Source organism: Rutidosis leptorrhynchoides, chromosome 5 (assembly GCF_046630445.1).
Source record: "Rutidosis leptorrhynchoides isolate AG116_Rl617_1_P2 chromosome 5, CSIRO_AGI_Rlap_v1, whole genome shotgun sequence".
NCBI classification, from domain to species: Eukaryota; Viridiplantae; Streptophyta; class Magnoliopsida; order Asterales; family Asteraceae; genus Rutidosis; species Rutidosis leptorrhynchoides.
Window position 1 is genome coordinate 68,638,861 of NC_092337.1, and position 21,610 is coordinate 68,660,470.

General features: G+C 32.4%; 1 long non-coding RNA gene across 1 annotated transcript in view; it reads right to left on the reverse strand.

Annotated features, from left to right (window-relative positions):
* Positions 1-3,580: 3,580 nt before the first annotated feature.
* Positions 3,581-21,610, reverse strand: part of LOC139850305 (uncharacterized) — a 38,411-nt gene continuing 20,381 nt past the window's right edge. The window contains exons 2-3 of the long non-coding RNA XR_011759990.1: positions 4,661-5,459; positions 3,581-3,722 (exon numbers count right to left, since the gene is read on the reverse strand). This is a non-coding gene — a long non-coding RNA (uncharacterized lncRNA). The remainder of the gene's footprint in view (positions 3,723-4,660; positions 5,460-21,610) is intronic.

Sequence of the window (21,610 nt, forward strand, 5' to 3'; positions counted from 1 at the left end):
AGTGTATCTTAAACTTTCGAGTGTTTTGGTCATTTACTTCTATAAATTATTATCTCGTAGTATATACATATACATATATACATTTTCATTTTTAAAATAGTGTTTACTATAGCAAAGCAATTCACTGTAGCAAAGTAAATTTTACTGTAGCAAATAGTGATTTTTGAAAACACTGTAGCTTGTCGGGTACTGTAGCAATTCGAAAATACTGTAGCATATTAGTGTTTTACTGGTTCATCTTAAACGTTTTAGTTAACTTATCTAAATATTAATCAGATAATCAAACCAATAAGGTTAATGCACAGTATCATTTTCATAACACTTTGTTACGTTTTCAAGTTATAGTATATGTATCTATTTACATATAATTGTTCGCGAATCGTTGAGAACAATCGAAGGGTAATTGAATAGTTCAAAATTTTGAGATTCAACTTCATGGACTTTGCTTATCGTGTCGGAAACATTAAAGATTAAGTTTAAATTTGGTCAGAAATTTTCGGGTCATCACATCATAAGTTTCTTGTAGATGTTAAAAATGGTTTGGTCTCCAACTTTACACCCCACACCGGCTCCATGGTGCACCTCAAAGTCCTTCACCCTGTAATTATCCCTGTTTGAAAGTAAACAAAATCTTCTTTATCATCACAGTTACGCTTATAATGAATAAATAATTAAATATGAAGTTCGTGATTAGGAACTAAATATTATTGGTTTGCAAAACTTGATAAGGTGTAACAGGTAAAAATAAATATAGATAAACCAACTATAAAGTAAATCAAAATTATTTTATAGGTGTAACGGTCAATGTTGTTGTTGTTGCTAATTACTGTCAGAAGTAAATGTGCTTTTTTGTGCTTCCATGTTTAATGAAGTGAGTAAACACTGAACTGGGTTACTAAAAGTATACAATATGGCACCATGAAGTTTAGTCGTTGCACGTTTGCTTGTTTGAAAAAAGCACCTCTACCTGTGGAATAATAACAGAACATTTGCGCCAAACTCAACAGACCATTCGTGGAGCTCCTTTTCGGTGGCTAGACCACCACTGAACTGGTTTGCAGCCCAAAGAGTAGTTGCAGCGTTACTACTTCCACCACCAAGCGTGGCCCAGGTTAGATCTCTTTTATCAACGTGAACCAGCCCAATAATCTTATTAACAAATATACAACAATGAATTTTAGGTAGATCAGCGATTTTTAGTAACGGCTTGACAAAAATATGTACATTCTTATAAATAATTAGCGCCATAATATTGATTACAAAAATATCATTCTTCCGATAATGTAAATCATTTGATGTAAAATAGTTTTAATTGCTTTCAACCCGTTTAAGTTGTAAAAAAATGATAGAACAATATTTCTTTGACCCATTTATAAACAACTGGGTCAAAATTGCCTACGTAATGGACTTATAATTTATAGGTGTATCAGTGTATGTATACTAAGAGGAACAAAACTGAAGTGACAGAAAAATTATTAGTATAACTTATATAATTTTGGATGTATAGGTTCATGTAAATAACACAGTTGAAGAGTACTTACTTCATTAGCCGAAATCATCCTCAGAACAAATGCGACTGAGGCGAAGCTATCGACTGAGCCAATGTAATAATCTTTGGTGAGACCGTGAACTTCATCAATAAGTTTCTTTTTCGGTTGACCCATTTTGACACCTATACTTAAAGAGATTTCATTACATAATGATAGAAAATAGTAAAATTGCTTTGATTATAACAATTCCCTAAATACAAATAATGTGTAACAGAACATATTCAGTTAACATATAATCATATAATCATACTTTATCAAACTGCAACAACAAAAAAATACAACATTTAATAACATTGTATAATATAATGAAAGTAAACTTCTTCCTCTGATCGAACGCAACTCCAACACCACCAGCCCTGAATTGCCATTTCGAACATGACCATCAATAAAAGCATTACTTTTCGAATCAAGTGCGTATAACCTGATAAAAAAATGCAGCTCTGCATTAAAAGGAACAGAAATACACTAATAATTGATTACACAAATCGAATACATCTATATAAGAGTATTAAACAAACACATATGAAGATCAACTTAAACACAACGTAGCCAACTTATTGCTTCAAACCAATAAGGTTGATTAACTTAAACACAACGTAGCCAACTTATTGCTTCAAACCAATAAGGTTGATTAGAGACCTAATTGCTTCAAACCAGAAATTTTTTTTGTCTACCTTGCATAACGGTAACCAACTTATTTTCATGTATAACAAAAGTTGATAATGTGAAACTTACTCCCACATCAGCTTTCATATACAGATCTCAGATTCACTATGTTCTACTATCAAAAACATTTAACCTATTGCCTAACATTAAGTTTTCACCGTTACCTGACTTTCCCGACCAACCCATTTGAACTATCGATTTCGAAGTTGAAGTATATCCCGGTTCATTATATACGACCTATTACCCGATTCAATATACATAAGGTAAAACCAGAAAATGAAAAAGATCTTAATCTTTTGTTTCAATTGATCAATTTATAAGTCAATGCAAAATAATAAAATTATGTATTTAAGCTTATAGTTGTTAATTAATGATTTACCTTGAACGCTACTTGAATATGCTTTATCTCCAAGGCTACTTGAATATGCTTTATCTCCAACGCTACTTGAATATGCACTATTAGTGAGAGAAGTACTTACATAAATTTACTGCATATCAGCCCGTTTACTTACAAATGGGCTGTACCAGAGTAAGTCATATTTCTAACATGTCATATTTTATGAGTAAAAGAAAATGTATCAAATATAGTGAGGCATCCATGTTGTGATTTTCTGTTTGAGTTTGAGATGCATATTACCTACTAAACGCATCTATTGTAATCGTATTTAACAAATATAATTCAAAGTAAAGGTGTGCAAGTCTTTCGTGTAAAACCAACCTGGCCTATTTCAAACCTACCAAAACATTATTGTTTTTGACAGTTTGACTTGTTAGTTGCTACCCAACTCGTTTTCCAGCCCATTTTATCACATCCAAAATATCATTCTTCCGATAATGTAAATCATTTGATGTAAAATAGTTTTAATTGCTTTCAACCCGTTTAAGTTGTAAAAAAATGATAGAACAATATTTCTTTGACCCATTTAGAAACAATTGGGTCAAAATTGCCTACGTAATGGACTTATCATTTATAGGTGTGTGTATACTAAGAGGAACAAAACTGAAGTGGCAGAAAAATTATTAGTATAATTTATATAATTTTGGATGTATAGGTTCATGTAAATAACACAGTTGAAGAGTACTTACTTCATTAGCCGAAATCATCCTCAGAACAAATGCGACTGAGGCGAAGCTATCGACTGAGCCAATGTAATAATCTTTGGTGAGACCGTGAACTTCATCAATAAGTTTCTTTTTTGGTTGACCCATTTTGAAACCTATACTTAAAGAGATTTCATTACATAATGATAGAAAATAGTAAAATTGCTTTGATTATAACAATTCCCTAAATACAACTAATGTGTAACAGAACATATTCAGTTAACATATAATCTTATAATCATACTTTATCAAACTGCAAATACAACATTTAATAACATTGTATAATATAATGAAAGTAAACTTCTTCCTGTGATCGAACGCAACTCCAACACCACCAGCCCTGAATTGCCATTTTGAGCATGACCATCAATAAAAGCATTACTTTTCGAATCAAGTGCGTATAACCTGATAAAAAAAATGCAGCTCTGCATTAAAAGGAACAGAAATACACTAATAATTGATAACACAAATCGAATACATCTATATAAGAGTATTAAACAAACACATATGAAGATCAACTTAAACACAACGTAGCCAACTTATTGCTTCAAACCAATAAGGTTGATTAGAGACCTAATTGCTTCAAACCAGAAATTTTTTTTGTCTACCTTGCATAACTGTAACCAACTTATTTTCATGTATAACAAAAGTTGATAATGTGAAACTTACTCCCACATCAGCTTTCATATACAGATCTCAGATTCACTATGTTCTACTATCAAAAACATTTAACCTATTACCTAACATTAAGTTTTCACCGTTACCTAACTTTCCCGACCAACCCATTTTAACTATCGATTTCGAAGTTGAAGTATATCCCGGTTCATTATATACGACCTATTACCCGGTTCAATATACATAAGGTAAAACCAGAAAATGAAAAAGATCTTAATCTTTTGTTTCAATTGATTAATTTATAAGTCAATGCAAAATAATAAAATTATGTATTTAAGCTTATAGTTGTTAATTAATGATTTACCTTGAACGCTACTTGAATATGCTTCATCTCCAAGGCTACTTGAATATGCTTTATCTCCAACGCTACTTGAATATGCACTATTAGTGAGAGAAGTACTTACATAAATTTACTGCATATCAGCCCGTTTACTTGCAAATGGGCTGTACCAGAGTAAGTCATATTTCTAATATGTCATATTTTATGAGTAAAAGAAAATGTATCAAATATAGTGAGGCATCCATGTTGTGATTTTCTGTTTGAGTTTGAGATGCATATTACCTACTAAATTGATTATTCAAGAAACTATCATGACGCATCTATTGTAATCGTATTTAACAAATATAATTCAAAGTAAAGGTGTGCAATTCGTTCGTGTAAAACAAACCTGGCCTATTTCAAACCTACCAAAACATTATTGTTTTTGACAGTTTGACTTGTTAGTTGCTACTCAACTCGTTTGCCAGCCCATTTTATCACATCCAGATAATATAGATCAAGCAATTGGTGTTTTCACCGTCCACGACACTTACCAAAAGCAGCAAACACATGTCATTGGGTATATCTGCATAAAATGAAGGTATAAATCATAACCCATTTCAAATAAGAGTGATCAGGAGAAGTTGAATCTATATAGTTATGAAGACCGTAATGGGTCTAGATTGCTACTCTAAGTTAAATACACATATTACTTCAAAACACAATTCACCTTCTGCCTTATGCATGATAAAAGCCTTCTGTACATGGTAAACATCAAGACATGTTACTTTATTATATTGAGAAGCAATGAAAGGTAATACTTTTATTGAACTTTTTTATGTAAAAATATATTTTTTAAAACTCATAGTTCCTACTTTTATCTATCCAAATGTTAATCTGTTTAATCAAATTTGTGAATGTCTTTCTTTTGCCTTGCACACATAGAGGACAATGTAATTGTAAATCCATATATTTCGGCACATACATCAGCACGCCTCATTCTATTTTTGTGAGATTTTAACTATAAATTGAAACTATAAGCATCATATTTAATTTATCCCAAAACTCATTTAGTTCCCAAAACTCATTTAGAGGTGCTAAAATCTTTAGGTAAAAAAGTATGAATACTTAACAAAAGTTACCGACCACGGCAAGCAACATCGCTGATCCCCTAGTTTAAAAACCGAAATCAAATCGATGAAACATACCTGATGTAGTGACCCGAACTTTTCCATGTTTATTTATATTAAATGAAATTGTTATTTACATGATTAAATGTTTCCAACATGTTAAGCAATCAAACTTATTAAGACTTGATTAATTGAAATAGGTTTTATATAGACAATTGACCACCCAAGTTGACCGGTGATTCACGAACGTTAAAACTTGTAAAAACTATATGATGACATATATATGGATATATATATATATAGTTAACATGATATTATGATAAGTAAGTATCTCATTAGGTATTTTAACAATGAGTTATATACATAAAATTGAGTTTATTGAATTAAGAAACTCGAAACGATATATATAACGATTATCGTTATAACAACGTCTTACTAAATACATATGAATCATATTAAGATATTGATACACTATGTTAATCATGATAAATGATAAGTAAACATGTCATTAAGTGTATTAACAATGAACTACATATGTAAAAACAAGACTACTAACTTAATAATTTCGAAACGAGACATATATGTAACGATTATCGTTGTAACAACATTTAACTGTATATATATCATACTAAGATATATTAATATATCATAATATCATGATAATGTAATAATTTAACATCTCTTTAGATATAATAAACAATGGGTTAACAACATTTAACAAGATCGTTAACCTAAAGGTTTCAAAACAACATTTACATGTAACGACTAACGATGACTTAACGACTCAGTTAAAATGTATATACATGTAGTGTTTTAATATGTATTCATACACTTTTGAAAGACTTCAAGACACTTATCAAAATACTTCTACTTAACAAAAATGCTTACAATTACATCCTCGTTCAGTTTCATCAACAATTCTACTCATATGCACCCGTATTCGTACTCGTACAATACACAGCTTTTAGATGTATGTACTATTGGTATATACACTCCAATGATCAGCTCTTAGCAGCCCATGTGTGTCACCTAACACATGTGGGAACCATCATTTGGAAACTAGCATGAAATATCTCATAAAATTACAAAAATATTAGTAATCATTCATGACTTATTTACATGTAAATAAAATTACACATCCTTTATATCTAATCCATATACCAACGATCAAAAACACCTACAAACACTTTCATTCTTCAATTTTCTTCATCTAATTGATCTCTCTCAAGTTCTATCTTCAAGTTCTAAGTGTTTTTCATAAATTCTATAAGTTCTAGTTTCATAAAATCAAGAATACTTCCAAGTTTGCTAGCTTACTTCCAATCTTGTAAAGTGATCATCCACCCTCAAGAAATCTTTCTTATTTATAGTAAGATATCTTTCTAATACAAGGTAATACTCATATTCAAACTTTGATTCAATTTCTATAACTATAACAATCTTATTTCGAGTGGAAATCTTACTTGAACTTGTTTTCGTGTCATGATTCTGCTTCAAGAACTTTCAAGTCATCCAAGGATCTTTTGAAGCTAGATCTATTTTTCTCATTTTCAGTAGGTTTATCCACAAAACCTGAGGTAGTAATGATGTTCATAATATCATTCGATTCATATATATAAAGCTACCTTATTCGAAGGTTTAAACTTGTAATCACTAGAACATAGTTTAGTTAATTCTAAACTTGTTCGCAAACAAAAGTTAATACTTCTAACTTGACTTTTAAAATCAACTAAAAACATTTTCTATATCTATATGATATGCTAACTTGATGATTTAAAACCTGGAAACACGAAAAACACCGTAAAACCGGATTTACGCCGTCGTAGTAACACCGCGGGCTGTTTTGGGTTAGTTAATTAAATACTATGATAAACTTTGATTTAAAAGTTGTTCTTCTGGGAAAATGATTTTTCTTATGAACATGAAACTATATCCAAAAATCATGGTTAAACTCAAAGTGGAAGTATGTTTTCCAAAATGGTCATCTAGACATCGTTCTTTCGACTGAAATGACTACCTTTACAAAAATAACTTGTAACTTATATTTCTGTCTATAAACCTATACTTTTTCTGCTTAGATTCATAAAATAGAGTTCAATATGAAACCATAGCAATTTGATTCACTCAAAACGGATTTAAAACGAAGAAGTTATGGGTAAAACAAGATTGGATATTTTTTTATTGTTGTAGCTACGGGAAATATTGTAACAATTCTATACAAATCATATCCTAGCTAACTTATATTGTATTATACATGTATTCTAATATATTATGTAATCTTGGGATACCATAGACACGTATGCAAATGTTTTTGACATATCATTAATATGCCCGAATCGGACGGTTTATTTATGCGGCGTCGTTAGGTCGCAAAACGTCAGTTCAGGATACCAACGGGAGAAGTTGATTGTTTAATTTATATGTTCTGGGCCTAAATCTATTATTCCTTCCTATGGGTTAGCAAGGGCAAATATGACCTAGGGTCGTTCCTTGAGCGGTCGAATTTGAAGCGGAGCTTATCTAGATAATTTAGTGATTAAGATGGGTTTATACACAATTTAGTATCCAAGACTAGTGGCCAGGTACACCTTGTGTGGAGAGGCAGGATCCTTTTGGTCCCAATAAATTGGTGACTGTTCGAAAAATCCAATAACCAAGTCCAACTGGTTTATTCTAGACACCACTTTATCCGGAATATTAAATTATGTAAAGGCAATAGTTGGGTTGATTTGATTTATAATTGTATTTAAAATATTAAAGCAATATAATTAAAATAAGCTAGCTAGCATGCAACAACTAAAGGCATAGAAGACGTGGTTCACCATGATTTAAGATAACGTAGTGTCGGGATGATTATGAGACACTCCTTGGACAGATATACCTTGGTGTGAACACTAGATTCCCTACTAAGCGGTTTCCCGGTTAGCATGTCACGAGGAACTAGGCTTTGAAGATTCTGATCGGATGGACTATGCTCAACTCCCGACGCTCTATCCGGTTTAAGGATATAAGCGGCCCATCTTGGATGCAGTGCATACCTTGAGCGCACGAATAAAGTAGCATAGCCATATACATATAGAATATCCAACCTTTCTTAACACCTTAGTGTATCACCCAAGTGAGTGGTTATGATTGTGTTTCGAATCCCTTTCTGTCAATGGTTTGGTAAAATCTAAGGGTTTGTAGACAAATTAGAACATCCGATAGTTCTCAGTCATCCTTAAGATTTATAAGCTTAGTTTGTATTGTAGTGCGTTAAACTCCCATTTATGACTTAAACCAGCCCTTACTTAAATCTACGCAATAAATCCCTTAGTTATCCACCATGTACTAGACTTATAGTGTTCCATAGCTTCTAACCTTGACCATGCTCAAGTGGTCATATAGTACATCAACACTGTACTCTACTGTTGCAACAGTATTTCCTCGAGTCTTATACTCTTGACCAATGTCTTGATCTGGTCCTACGGTAATTCCCCATGTACTTTATAGTATTTCCGATGGGTTCATACCTTGACCAATGTATAAACACAGATAACTAATTACCTTTATAATGTCGACTTTATAAAAGGTTTTAATCACGTTTATTGGTGGAAGGACGATAATAACAAGGTTTAATATCACAGACAGAAAGTGAGTACGAAACGATAATCATCCCTAACTAATATTAATAAATCATGGCAAACAATCAAGCAATTACTCACACATCATGGCAACAAGCATTTCATTCATTAATAAATCACAAACATCAAACAAGAACATTATGATTGATTAATAAAAGAAAAGGATAGATAGTACCGGATAATGTCGGCAGAATAACACTTGTATTACTTCATAATATCCATAGCGTTACAATGCTTGAAAGCTTCTACTAGTAACTACATACTAATCTCCTATTGATCACTAGAGAGCGATAATAGAGAGATAATTACATTTCCTAATCTCTGTACTTTTCTCTCTCTAGAAACTAGAGAGAAAGTAGAGAGATAACTAATCTCCTATAGATCACTAGAGAGCGACCATAGAGAGATATTTGAGAGAGAAAAGTGAAGAATGGTGTGTGTTTTGGTGTGTTGAAATGAGAAGTGAAGCCCTCCTTTTATAAGCAAAGCTTGGGGGCAAAATTGTAATTTTTAGCTGAAAAACGCCTGGCAGGTGGTATGGCAGGTGGTATGGCAGGGTATAATTTTCTGAAAAAAATGCCTGGCAGGTGGTATGGCAGGTACACTGGCAGGCCGTTTTTGGCAGGGCGTATGCATACTAGCAGGGCAGATGGCAGGTGGTATGACAGGGCAGATTTTGTGCTGGTCAGCCCTGATTCCCTGGATCGTAACTTGATTTCACCGTTTTCGCTCTAGAATCTTCGTTTTAGCTCCGTTTTTGACGATTCTTGCGCCCACGCGTTCGTAATTGAATATCCTACAATATGAGGTTAAGTAATTAAACTTTTACAAAAATTATAAAATAAGTTATTTAAACGCGAGTTAATCGTCTTAGCCGATTTTGCTCGTTTTTCCTCGTTTCTCATCCGTTTTTAGTGATTCTTGAAACATAGCCTTTGTAATGACTAAATCTACCAAATTAACCAATAAAGTGATTATTTTGGTGATAAATTTTGGAACTTTATAGGGCTCAATATCGGGGGTAAAAACGTGACTTTTTGGCCGATATCAAATATCCCACACTTAGACTTTGCTTGTCCTCAAGCAAACCTTTCTTTTATTTTGAGTTCAAGGATGCTTCTGAGGTTTCCGTTCTATTATTCAAGTGGCTTGTTATTTATTATAAGAGCAAGATCAGACAAACCGTCTTCTAAAAGGGGTAGAAACTATCTCTGCAAGCATGAGAGGAGGTTACATGACATTGGCTTTCTTACACGGGTCACTCAAATCACTCAAGTGTTTGGGGTTACCTATCAATCTATGAAATGAATTCGCTCATAGCCAGCCATGTTGCAAGTATTGTCATAGGCTTGACCAAGAATCAAATCTCCACCGGTTAGATAAGGACGGCACTGATCTTCTCCCTAATCATTCTTTCAAGAGGAAGAGCGGGTTTAAAGGCTGGTTTGTGGAGAAAAGTGAAGGTTTTGATATGGCGAAAAAGGTGATTTTCGAACCATTGAAATTTAGAGAGATTCGATAGATTTCGGTTTCATGAGGATATACTTTTTCTGGAAAAGATGATACTCTATTTTTGTTGAAGAGTTCCTTTAGAGGGTGCTGATTTTCAGTGAAAACTTTGCTTCTTTTCTGTAATCCTCCTGGGTCACAATCTTCATTTTCTTGGGGATATATGCTTTTATTTGAAGACTTTTCTCTTCTTTATTTTTGAGACTTTGCTCAACTATTTTTTTTTTTTTTTTTTGCATATCCCATCTTCATAACTTTGTCTATTTCTTCTTGTGCCCAGAGAGAAAGGTATTTCACCAAAAATAGGTCTTTTTTTGACCTATCAAAAACAATCTGGAATTTTGGAATTTTTCGACAAGTGTTTGAAGTAGACTTGGTCGATCTATCTCTTTTGAATTTCTAGATTTTGGAAATGAGAAAGAAAAGAGGGTGAAAAGGGTAACGTATTTGATAGTGAATTTGGGGGTGAGTATTTTCTGATTCATCAACTCTTTGGTGTGAGTTAGTCGGTTTAAATGCGTGGAGTGGAAACGGAAACGGATGGTTTTTGTCTTCTCTATTCAGAATGATTTCGGAAGGAGTATCGCACCTACACCACGTATGGCGCTTACTAATCATTGGCCTCGAAATGTATGTCAAGGTCAAGTTCTAACTCTAAATGCAAACATCGGCACTCTCAATGGAAAATATAGCGAAGCATTAAAAATGAATGCTTATTGGGCCATTTTTGGGGTGCCTCACAACAATTATATTGGGTCGATAATGCCTAGTCATGCAATGCTCTTTTAGAGAATCGGTTCATCCTTAAGAAGATTTATGTCTTAATTTGTCTTAATTTTTGAACAAACACGCTTGATTTTCGAAAGTACTTTTTCAGAAAGTATCATTTAGAAAAAAAATTTGAAAAATTTACGTTTGAGGATAAAGAATCTAAATAGTAGGTATACTCGAAAAGCTTAATAATATTTCAAGTTAAGAACATTTTTCGAGCATCCCCTAGCTAATTATGGTGTACTACACCGCTATCCCACACTTAGAGGAACATTGTCCCTAATGTTCATTCTTAGATTTTAGGGACTAAAATCCCACACTTAGAGTTTGAACATGTCGGAAAATGTATCTAAGCTCAATATTGGGTTGGAATCCCACACTTAGTGATAAGCTCAGGATAGGGTATAGTTTAAGGATATAACGAAGCAAACTAAATAAACGAAGATAAAGAAACGAATTACTCCCCTTAGGTGCGGTTGTGAGCTGAGGATCTGAAGGTAGACTGAGTCGGAACCTGAAATGCCCCGTTCATATTAATTATAAACGTTTCATATTAATTGGTTTCTTTGCAAGGTTTTGACCTCTATATGAGACGTTTTACAAATCTTGCATTCGTTTTTAAAAACAACCATAACCTTTATTATTGAATAAAGGTCTTAATGACATAATTTAGATTGTCTATCAAAGACAATCTCCTCAAATAAATAAGTTTTTACACAACCCATTACAATATGATCAAATATATTACAACAAATACTCCGAATGCAAGTTTAAACAATATAAACAATTATGCCGACTCCAAATCTTGACCTTGGGTTGGCATATGACAGCGGAAGCATTTTTAATATTCACCTGAGAATAAATATGCTTAAAACGTCAACAAAAATGTTGGTGAGTCATAGGTTTAATTTCTATATAATAATCATAACATTTAATAAGCCACAAGATTTCATTTAATTAAATGTGCAGGATCATTACAACTGCAAAAATCATTCATACGATGAGTCGCCTGGTAACCAACCTTAACATAGAGCGCTTAAGATATCTGGAATCATACATTCCACTATTCAAATGTATGACAAGAACCCTTCGAAGTACTAAAGCATTTCCACTATTCGAAAATGGGGGTGGTTGGTGCCCGTAGATCTACCTTTAGGATTCGCGTCAATTAGTGTTTTTCACTAATTCTTAGGTTACCAAGCATAATAATAATAATAAGTACAGATATCCGGTATAACAAAACAATCCTAGAAGTAGTTTCATGAACTTGTGCTTATTTTGTAAAACATTTATAAATTTGCATGTATTCTCATCCCAAAATAATTTAGATAGTAAAAATGGGACTATAACTCGCTTGTGATGATTTCCGAATAGATGGTGATAAGACTTGGCCTTTTGACAAATTCACGAACCTAATAATAATTGTAACAACCCGTCCTTATCCCCCTGGACGAAGTCATCAACATCTGGTCCCATTGCGAGGTACTGATCTTAAATATGCAGGAATGACTCCAAGTAATATGAGCAAATGCACAGCGGAAGACTTCTTATATACTTGAGAATAAACATGCTTAAAAGTGTCAACCAAAAGGTTGGTGAGTTCATAGGTTTATCCTAACAATCATTTCAATATATTAATAGACCACAAGATTTCATAATCATAAACATAATACATTCGCAAGTGTATGTAAAGCATTCTAAGTGGTTGAGCACTTGGTAACCATACTTAACATTTAATCAACGTCGCATATTCCCTTTATTATGAAATCTCACTACACCGTACCAAGTGTAGTCACCAAAACGAAGTACTGTGCAACCGTTGAATACTGGTCGTCCAGTCCGGTTGGGGTTGTCAGGCCCGATAGATCTATCAACAGGATTCGCATTTACAATACCCATGTAAATAGTAGTTACCAAGCTACAGGGAAATATGCCAGTGGTACAACTCAACGTAGAATATATTTTTAAGTACTTGTGTCTATTTTGTAAACATTTATAAAAGCAGCGCATGTATTCTCAGCCCAAAAATATATATTGCAAAAGCAATTAAAAAGGGGGCAAATGAAACTCACCTATTGTATTTTGTAGTAAAAATACATTTAACGGCATTGGACAAGTATAGGGTTGGCCTCGGATTCACGAACCTATATCAATTATATATATTAAAACATATAATCACATAATTCCATGTAATACTTATATATATATATATATATATATATATATATATATATATATATATATATATATATATATATATATATATATATATATATATATATATATATATATATATATATATATATATATATATATATATATATTAAGTTTTGTAGTGTTATAATATTCATACCTAATTCCAATTAAAATATATATACTTTATTTATGTATTGAATTTTCAAATATATAATTATTTTGTAAAATGATTAATATTTATACATATAGTTATATTGATAACATATTCGTTTTCAATATTTGAAAAAAAAAATTCATTAATGTTATTATATATTAAATTTTTTACTATAATATTTTATTACTAAAAATCATAAAAATAATGATAATGGTTAATAATAATGGTAATAAAAATAATAATTTTAATAGAAATGATGTTTTTAATAATGATGATATTTATAATAATAGTGTTACTTTTAATGATATTAACAATAATACTTATATTAAATATAATAAAAGATATGGCTACCTCAAGAATAGGCCTTTTTAAAAAAAAATAACGCCTCAGCCCAGGCTCGAACCCGGGATCTCTCGACTAGGCACAACCACACAGAACTGTCCCTCTGTTTATCCATTTCAGTTTTATTATCACAGAGCAAATATATAACCTATATAGTTATCGATTTCTTTTCTTCATTCATCATCAATTTCATCATCAAATATCATCGTTTTTATCATTCTCGACCCTCATATAAATCATGTACATGTATCATCACCATCATGTATTTAACATGTACCATACCATCTACATCACCTCGACATCATACACCATCATCATCATTTACATACGTTCATCTTCATCATCGTTGTGTTAAACAGGGACGTAAAGTAATCAGTAGAAACTGCTTCGATAGTTACTAATTGAGTTTTGGTTTCGGATGTGCATTTTAGCTACGTAATTTACAAGCCCAATTTATATGGCCCAACTACAAGTCAGGCCCAAAGTTATTTAACAAGTCTCTAGTAGATCCAGTTATATTTTCGTGAATTAGAAAGTGTTTTAGCAGCAATAACAGGAACCAGCGAGTGGGTCTTCATGGCCACTTCATTCTTCCATCATGATTTAATAAATTAAAAAAAATGATCGTCCCTTTTTGGAAAGTCTATTTAGTCGGTCACCAACTCTCCACTTGCAATTATCTTTTCGAACCACTCCAATCCAAACAGTTTAATAGATTCATCTATTTTCATCGACAAATTAAAAGGTTTATGTTTGTATTCCCAACCCTGAAATGAAAACAAATCCTAACATAATTACGTGGGTTTGTTCAATTGGTGGTATCGGGTAGTGGTTCATATATGTGTGTTACGAAGGTGATGGAATTAGTGAAGGTTGACGATTTGTTGATGGTGGTATGTTCATGGTGATAGTGATAGGAAAGAAAATATATAGAGAGAGATGATGAGAGAGAGAAGACCATGGAGGTTTAAGGTGATAGATGGGGTGAAGATGGTGTTATAGTTGTAGGGTGTCGGGTGATGAGTTCACGAAGGAGAGGAGCTAAGGTGGGTTTGTGATGGTGGGGTGGAGGTTTGGGTAATTCACTAATGAAACAAAAAAAAGGTAAATAGTGACAACGGTTCTTTGATGGTTTAAGTGAGAGAGAAAGAGTTAATGAAGAAGATAGTGGCCGAAGTGGTGGTTCTTTAAATTTGAATGAAGGTGATGATTACCGGCGGAGATAGGGTGGCGAGTGGTGGTGGTTCGTGGTGATTGAGGGTAGTGGTTATTCTTGGTTGTTACCGGTGATCTTCGTTGATGATGTGATGATTTTGGTTAATAAAAACAGAAACAAAGATACTAAATGGGTTTGTGTAAGTGTGTTCATGAGTTCCATGATGGAAGTGGGTGTGGTTTGTATGATGAAGGATCACGATGGGTTAGTAGGTGAAACAGAAAAACAATCATAGTAGTCGCAGAATTTATCATAGGTTCGATGGTTTGTGTGATGATAATAGTGATGATGGTTAGAGGGTAATGAAGGTGTTGTTGTTCTTGTACGAGTTTAGAGAGAGAGGAAGAAGAAGATGATGGTTGATCATCATGATAATCGAAGATATAGATGTGGAATTAAGAGATGAAGTTAATTTTCTTTCATTCTACATTATGCATATATATATCTATAACAAGTGTAAGAAAAGCAAAAGACAACCATACTGTATCACAAACAATTACATGTTGATTCACGGATGTAAATTTAACAGTATATATATATAATATCTTAATTATAATATGATATAAATAAAACATGTGAATCTTAATAACAAAGTAATGCAGCCGAATTATTATTTATATATATATATATATACACAAATATCTCCTAAATATATATAATAAACCTATAAATTATATAACTCATTTTTGAATCACCGTTTATTTTAAAATCATATAAGTTCGAATTAAACTTCTCTAAATAATAATCGAAACATCCAACAAGTATTACAATCACTAAATAATTATATTTAACATACATTATACATATATTTATATTTGTTTTATATGTATACACATTTATTTACAAATAAAAGTCCGTGAATCGTCGAGAACAGTCGAAGGTCAATTGAATATATGAAACAGTTCAAAATTTTTGAGATTCAACATTACAGATTTCTCTTATCATGTCAAGCATATTAAATCGTATCGAGAGTTTCATTTAAAATTAGTCGGAATTTTCCGAGTCATGACAGTACCTATCCGTTAAAGAAATTTCGTCCCCGAAATTTAATAGAGATCGTCATGGTTGACAATAAGTATGTTTTCATGACGAATATGAGTTGATAATTAGAGTTTTATCATTATTGAGTAATATCGATAAAACGATTCGGTTTATATAAAGAGTACGAGTGAAGCTATCACAAAGGAGTGAAAAGTTCCGTCTTAACTTTTGACATAGTCATGGTGGATTTTTGGAATTTAAGGAATTTAAGGAAATATTCTAATCAGAAAGAAATTGTAATAGCACGATTTATTAGCAATTTGTTGGAATTACGGAAGAACAGAAATATCAAGGAAATATTTCCATGATATACGTCGAAATTAAGTAGAATGATAGAGTCGTGTAACATGGCACATGATGACGGTTTTATCTACTGTGATCCATCATTACGTTTCATTAGAAACTCAGCATGACTTACTGTAATATAATCACGTTGGCCAAGTGTCATTATATTATACTAACCCATGCTTCAATTCCCAACACTTCTCCACAATTCATTCATAATTCATACTTAGATTTTACAGAAGTTTCCAATATAATGGAATATTGATATCACGAAGAGGTAGATAATTTTGGACAAGAATATTTATGAAAATATCCTCAGAAATATCGAAGATATTTTATGATGATATTTTGGAATTTCTAAGTTCGAAGGTTGATAAAGAAAAATTTTCCGCAAGATTTTAACATGACTTCGGAACAAGATATTCTCTAAAGATTTCGGTGGATCCAGAATTACCTGGATTCTTTTGAAAATAGGGTTTGGTCCTTGTATTTGTCCTTGGTCTCCTTCATGGTTAGCTCAATCCATTTTTCAGTATCAAATTTTCTATCGAGCGTTCCTAACATTCCCTTCTTTATCATTAAACTTTTAGCCGTTTAAACCAACTATAATTTTTCTGTTTCCTCTGCATTTAATGCAGCCATATCTGAATCGTCGGTTATCATTTCGAGGTGTTTTCAGGGGAATTGTGTTTTTAGATGATTAAACGCTGAAGGTAGTATGGTGGAATATAAAAGGTTCTATGGTAACAATAAATGAGCACATATATATATATCAAGGTTATAATAAGGTTGTTTTGAATGAAAATAGAAGTTGTCTTGCTGGAGCTGTAACAAAATTGGCTAATATGGAAAGGAATTGTATAGTTATTTTTGATAATAACAACGCCAAAGGAGCTATCACAGATACGTGTTAAACTTTTACTCAGTTTTCGAAAGTTTTTCAGGTGCATAACTATATGCGTAAATCTTTCCTTCCATAAATGAAATGCGGTCGGTTCATCCTCTCGATTGAGGTGTTTTCAAGAATCATAAAAGGTTTGAACGCAGATTATAATCGTCAGGATACAAATGAGGTTTAAGATGAAATCAAGTGGCAAACTTGAAGAATTGTTTAGTTTCATATGTTATAATCAATATTTTAATTCATTTTTAACTGTCCAATCTTGATAGTCCACAATCGATAGTCCACAGTTAACAGTCCAATAATTCATATATAAATTAATTTATAATATTTGAATTAATTAATACGTATCGTGACCCGTGTACATGTCTCAGACTCGATCACAACTCAAATTATATATATTATTGTAGAATCAACCTCAACCCTGTATAGAGAACTCGATCATTACTGCATATAGAGTGTCTATGGTTATTCCAAATAGTATATATAAATGCGTCGATATGATATGTCAAAACCTTGTATACGTGTCCCGATATTTAAAGTGCGTAAAATAAATAACAGAAATTAAATAACGATAAACAAAGTGCGTAAAGTAAATAACATAAATTAAATGACGATAAATAAAATTGCGAGAATGTAAATTGCGATAATTAAATTGCGATAAATAAAATGTAATCAGTTAGCTAGGAACAATTAGCTAAGAAGAGTTAGCGTGGATTCTTAACAAAATTTCTCATAATTAATTTGTTTGTTTCTAACAAATTTTATTTTTTTCAAATGCTTTCTTCATTATGCCACTTGTTGAATTCTGATAAACCAAAATCCAAATATGAAATTGAATGAAAATGGTTATTCCGTGGTGAATGGATTTGTATATCGGTGAATATAAGTAGGATAGTAAATGACTGTTGAATCAGATTCGAAGAATGTGCAGTGTAACTTATTAGTGTGAAATCTAAATATTCCTCGGGTATTACCTACCCGTTAAAATATTTTCACCATTAACAGTTTGTAAAAAAGAATTTTTAATTACAATCTTTATGAAAACATATATACATATATATTTTCTTCAGATGTAATCATGGATTTAATGAGTTAACATAATATTAATCTCTTTTGATTTACCGTTTAAACTAGAATGGATAATCTCCAAAACTTTAGAGATTACTTAATCGCCATGTCGAATGGGGATAAATGATGTAGAACATCATGTAGAACGATGATTACGCTTAAGGTACAGAATGAGGTGTTGAGGCATGGATTGTTGATGATACTGGTGCTGTTGCTGATGGTACTGTTAGTACCGGTGATGTTGCTGAAGCTGGTAAATTTTGCACATATTCTCCAAATTTATTAATCGAGTACGAAGCTCGTTGACTTCTTCCGTTACTCCAAGATGATTGTCGGTCAGAACGAACGGATGAATAAGGTTTAGAATTTTAGATAGAATATAATCGTGGCAAGATATTCGAGAAATGCGTGAGAAAATAGTATCTCGAACAGGTTCACCGGTAAGTGCTTCAGGTTCACCGCCAAGAGGTGAATTTGGTTGATGGAAAGGATCACCTTCTTTTTTGTCTCCAATGATTGAGTAGGCTACGAACCCATCAGATGAATTGGTTGATTCACTCTGGTGACACTGCTTTCGGAGCTTAGGTAAAACTCCATATCGGAATAGCTGTCGAAATTCGAGGAATTTGAACTGGTTGAGGGATTCATCTCGTACGATCATATGAAGGATTTTTGATAAGAAATAGATTATAGGATGTAGATTAGTACCCTGCAATACATAATTTACATATGCATATATAATACTAAATCCCATAAGTTACGGAGGAATCTACGGAAGCTGTCAGGCAAAGTCTACAGTAATAGATACGCTAAGATATGAATTTTTGTCTGTACACTATTCATGCAATCCAGGCAGTAAGATATGTTTAGATTAAGAATGATAAGCAAGTGATTCCCTAAGAATGATAAGCAGATAACTTTCAACACGAAATGACAAGCAGAACTTTTGACATGCAGACACGGTCGAAGTCCAGACTCACTAATGCATCTAAACAACTATCAGTTAGACACACTAATGCAAGACCTGGTTCACTAAGACCACCGCTCTGATACCACCTGTAACAGTGGGGACGCATCCCACTCAGTGCCTTCCCAGCTAACCGCCTGGTGACCACTGAGCGTACCTCAGACACTGATTTTACGGCCCGCCTCTCGGCAACGTACAGCCAACCCTAATAGGGACCGTGAGGAGTAAGAGCCAATGCTTCGTCACAGGTAACACTGTGAGAACCCCCTCTACGATTAACCCGCTCATAAACGGCATTAAACCAGCTCTGATACCACCTGTAACAACCCGTCCTTATCCCCCTGGACGAAGTCATCAACATCTGGTCCCATTGCGAGGTACTGATCTTAAATATGCAGGAATGACTCCAAGTAATATGAGCAAATGCACAGCAGAAGACTTCTTATATACCTGAGAATAAACATGCTTAAAAGTGTCAACCAAAAGGTTGGTGAGTTCATAGGTTTATCCTAACAATCATTTCAATATATTAATAGACCACAAGATTTCATAATCATAAACATAATACACTCGCAAATGTATGTAAATCATTCTAAGTGGTTGAGCACTTGGTAACCATACTTAACATTTAATCAACGTTGCATATTCCCTTTATTATGAAATCTCACTACACCGTACCAAGTGTAGTCACCAAAACGAAGTACTGTGCAACCGTTGAATACTAGTCATCCAGTCCGGTTGGGGTTGTCAGGCCCGATAGATCTATCAACAGGATTCGCGTTTACAATACCCATGTAAATAGTAGTTACCAAGCTACAGGAAAATATGCCAGTGGTACAACTCAACGTAGAATATATTTCTAAGTACTTGTGTCTATTTTGTAAACATTTATAAAAGCAGCGCATGTATTCTCAGCCCAAAAATATATATTGCAAAAGCAATTAAAAAGGGAGCAAATGAAACTCACCTATTGTATTTTGTAGTAAAAATACATTTAACGGCATTGAACAAGTATAGGGTTGGCCTCGGATTCACGAACCTATATCAATTATATATATTAAAACATATAATCACATAATTCCATGTAATACTTATATATATATATATATATATATATATATATATATATATATATATATATATATATATATATATTAAGTTTTGTAGTGTTATAATATTCATACCTAATTCCAATTAAAATATGTATACTTTATTTATGTATTGAATTTTCAAATATATAATTATTTTGTAAAATGATTAATATTTATACATATAGTTATATTGATAACATATTCGTTTTCAATATTTGAAAAAAAAAATTCATTAATGTTATTATATATTAAATTTTTTTACTATAATATTTTATTACTAAAAAATCATAAAAATAATGATAATGGTTAATAATAATGGTAATAAAAATAATAATTTTAATAGAAATGATGTTTTTAATAATGATGCTATTTATAATAATAGTGTTACTTTTAATGATATTAACAATAATACTTATATTAAATATAATAAAAGATATGGCTACCTCAAGAATAGGCCTTTTTAAAAAAAATAACGCCTCAGCCCAGGCTCGAACCCGGGATCTCTCGACTAGGCACAACCACACAGAACTGTCCCTCTGTTTATCCATTTCAGTTTTATTATCACAGAGCAAATATATAACCTATATAGTTATCGATTTCTTTTCTTCATTCATCATCAATTTCATCATCAAATATCATCGTTTTTATCATTCTCGACCCTCATATAAATCATGTACATGTATCATCACCATCATGTATTTAACATGTACCATACCATCTACATCACCTCGACATCATACACCATCATCATCATTTACATACGTTCATCTTCATCATCGCTGTGTTAAACAGGGATGTAAAGCAATCAGTAGAAACTGCTTCGATAGTTTCTAATTGAGTTTTGGTTTCGGATGTGCATTTTAGCTACGTAATTTACAAGCCCAATTTATATGGCCCAACTACAAGTCAGGCCCAAAGTTATTTAACAAGTCTCTAGTAGATCCAGTTATATTTTCGTGAATTAGAAAGTGGTTTAGCAGCAATAACAGGAACCAGCGAGTGGGTCTTCATGGCCACTTCATTCTTCCATCATGATTTAATAAATTAAAAAAAACGATCGTC